Source organism: Impatiens glandulifera, chromosome 1 (genome assembly GCF_907164915.1).
Source record: "Impatiens glandulifera chromosome 1, dImpGla2.1, whole genome shotgun sequence".
Classification (NCBI taxonomy): Eukaryota; Viridiplantae; Streptophyta; class Magnoliopsida; order Ericales; family Balsaminaceae; genus Impatiens; species Impatiens glandulifera.
This window is the reverse complement of record NC_061862.1, coordinates 83,631,391-83,635,211: the sequence shown is the minus strand read 5'-3', so window position 1 is coordinate 83,635,211 and position 3,821 is coordinate 83,631,391.

The following is a 3,821-nucleotide window of genomic DNA, read 5'->3' as shown; positions in this document are numbered from 1 at the left end:
AGACATTTTGCAGGACATTACTGATGAAGAAGTGGAGAACATTGAGAAGGATCCGATAGGGAAGGAGAATGATATGGATGATGATATGGAGAAGAAGGATCCGATTGAGAACATTGTAGTAGAGGAGAATATTGAAGAAGAGGAGAATATTGAAGAAGTGAAGAATGATGAAATTGAGAAGAATGAAGAAGTGGAGAACAATGTAGAAGTGGAGAACAATGAAGAAGTAGAGAACAATAAAGAAGTGGAGAACATTGAGAAGGATCCGATGGAGGACGTTGAAAAAGTTGAGAAGGATCCGATTGAGAACATTGAGAACGTTGAGAATGATCCGATTGAGGAGAAGAAGGTAGTGAAGAAAAAGCTGGTAAAGAAGGCAATGAAGAAAATGGAGGAAAAGAAGGTAGTGAAGAAAATGGATGAAAAGAAGGTAGTGAAGAAAATGGAGGAAAAAAATGAGGACGATGATCTAAAACTATTCAATACTCCTCCTAAAATCGTATTTGTCTCACGAAGGACAAGGAAGCCGAAGAATGATCCAGATATGACCAACCTTAATCTAAAAATATCCAAGTTAAATGATCCTATTACCATCAATCACCTTCTCAAATATTATGGTCAATTGCTAACTGAATTGCAAACATGGTTGAATGATCCAAAGACCGACAACAATAAAATTGATCTCAATAGTTCGAAAGGTGATAAAGCATTATTTCGTAGAGTGCTGAAAAAGTTCGCTTGGCTACAAGATGAGGTGAGTCATCTTCAATGTTAGAATAATTTTACAATTTCAGATTGTATTTTGAATGTTTTTTTATTGTGCAGGAAATCGATGCATGCTTCTTACTTTCGAGAAGAAGATTTTTGCTATATCCAAAGACATATAAGAATAATTTCACAATTGCAGATTTTTGGCTCGGCCCTAAGATTACTTCTGAGTATAAATATTTTCTTAAAGATCCTGTTGAGTTTGATATTGGAAATTTTATGGATTACTTCTGGGGCTGCTCTAATAAAAGATTTATGATCAGTTGGAAATTATGAGATGATATATATATTCTTTTGAACATCAAAAATGTCCATTGGATACTTTGCGTTGTCCGTTTACAAGAGTGGCGCATAGACGTATATGATTGCGATCCTAGATGTTATGTTAATTTTGATGAATTTATGCAACCAATGTGCAAAATGTTTCCTTATATATTTTGATGAATTTATGCAACCAATGTGCAAAAGTAAGGTTTCCTCGGCTTTCTTTAGACGTTATGCCATACATAAGACTTCCAGAGTCACAAGTCCCCAAAGCATCTAAGAGTGGAGATTGTGGTGTCTTTGTACTAATGCATATGGAGTACTTGACTGCAAACCTAAGTCTAGCAGAAGTGACCTCAGAAAAGATGAAACTTTGGAGAGAAAAGTGGGCGGTCAGGTTCTTTCATCAACTTGTAGAGCCATATGTTATTTATCAAACTTTTGTAATATGGTTGATGTAATGTTAATACCAAACTTTTGTAATATGGTTGATGTAATGATATCAAACTTGGTTGATGTATTAATATGGTTGATGTTAATACCAAACTTTTGTATGATAAATGTTATATGATATATGATATTGTTTCTTGGTTCTAAGCTTTTATAGAGAAGAATTTGGTTGTGTCATGCGGTTGCAGTTGCGTCTCGCGAATGCAGTTGCGTCTCACGGGTGCGTCTCACAAATACAGTTGCGTCTATCGAATGTAGGTGTTTAAAGTGTCAAAATCGAACCTCTCTCTCGCTAATGAGAGAGTAAATAATATTCTTTATACTTGGTTCATTATAATCAATTTTGTTTAGAACCTCCCTCCATCAAATACTCTTCCTATCTATTGACAATAAATAATATTCAAACACAACAACAAGTTCATTCTACAATAAGTTTAAGTTCATTCTACAACAAGTTCATTGATGCTCTTCTAAGCAAATATTACTAGTATGTCAATGATCAAAATGAAAAGGAAACAAAAACAACAAGTTCAAGCTAAAGGCTCATATAGCTGAAATGATGGCGCATACAGCTGAGATGATGGCTTATGCTGCTGAGATGATGGCTCATGCTGCTAAGATGATGATGCTCTTGTTGTAGATGGTGCAGGCATCACTACTTTGCATGTTGCCCTATTATGTCCTAGACCAGCACATGAGCTGCATCGTCTCGGGACCTTACGGACCTCACCTTGGGATGTCATACGCTTAGTTAGTGACTGCCCTTTCTTAACCTTTACAGGTGGTTTTAGACACACGCGTTGCTTGATAATTTCGGGAATGTCTTAATCGTCTTCATCACCAACAGGATAACATGTCTCCGTATATGCATTCATCCAAGATCCTGTTGTGTAATACCTGTCAGCATGAAAAATAGAACAATTAAAAAAGAAAGATCGGAGCATAAGTCATAAGAAACCATATTCCAGTGATGGGCAGCAGCTAGTGCATGCGTACAAGGAAGATCGGAGACTTCAAATACCCTACAAGTGCAGTCCATGTCTTTCAAATTGACTTTAAAATGGGACTCATTGTCATGCACATATAACTCGAATCGGTTAAGCGATGATACGGTATAAAATCTGGCATTCTCAAAATCCTCACGTAATAACTTTTCATAAGTTGGAGATAAAAGTTCTTGGTGGTTGGACATTTTTTTCTCTTCTATCATTAAACCAATATTGTATTGTGAATCTTAAATACTCAGTCATTTCTGAAATGAGATACTTTCTGACTTCCCTACTCTGACTATTAAAACTCTCAGCATAATTGTTTGTGAGTTGATTGTATCGCTTGCCGGGAAAATACTTTACTCCATCTTTGGAACTCAATTTCTTCCAAATAGGAAGCAATCATTTGATCTTTAACACTGATTTTGTAAAAAAACCGATTAATGTTGTGGATAGTGTACGCACGAGAAGCCAAATCAAACTCCATATGACGTTTATCAATTTTGAATTTGGCCATAATATTCATCTTTTTGTGATATGTGCACGCACCGTGGTTTGCTTCTAGAAAAACAACACACAAGGTATTGGCGATGCTTGAGTGTCTATCGGATACGAAGACGAGATCATCAACTAATTCAATTGCTTCTCTTAGTTTTTGCATAAAATAAGTCCAGGAGTTATTATTCTCTGAATCAACAACGCCGAATGCGACAGGATATAGTTGCTCATTCGCATCCAATGCAAAAGCCACCAATAGTTGACCTCCCACCTTGTGCTTAAGAAAACTAGCATCAACGCACAATACAGGACGGCAAAAGGCTTTGAAACCCCTAATTGAGAGGCCTATGGACATGAACATATACTTGAAGTGGCCGAGCTCGTCTGTCTGGATGTCAGTTATGGTACCAGGATTATTCTTCTCCAACATTTAAAGGTATGATGGCAATTTTCCATATGAATCCTCTACCGTTCCTCGCACCGCCATTAAAGTCTTTTCTCTTGCCCTCCAAGACTTATTATAAGTCAAAAATATCCCAAAAGTTGTCTACATTTCTTCAATTATTTTTTTAGGCAAGTGGTTATGGTGATGGTCCATGTACTTACTCTTCATGCACTGCCCAATAACCCATGTCAGTGTTTGCATTTTTTCTCTGGCCTCGACAAAACTGAGCATGAGTGTTGTTGGTTGAATTTCTGAATCTCAAACATCTCAGATAATTTACCTTTCACAGCACGCAATCTCCACTTGCATGTCTCATCCAAACATTTCACATACCAAAGATGTTTTTGTGACTTCACCACTTTAAATTCAAAATGATTAGTCATTGCATATTTATATAGCCTCAGTTG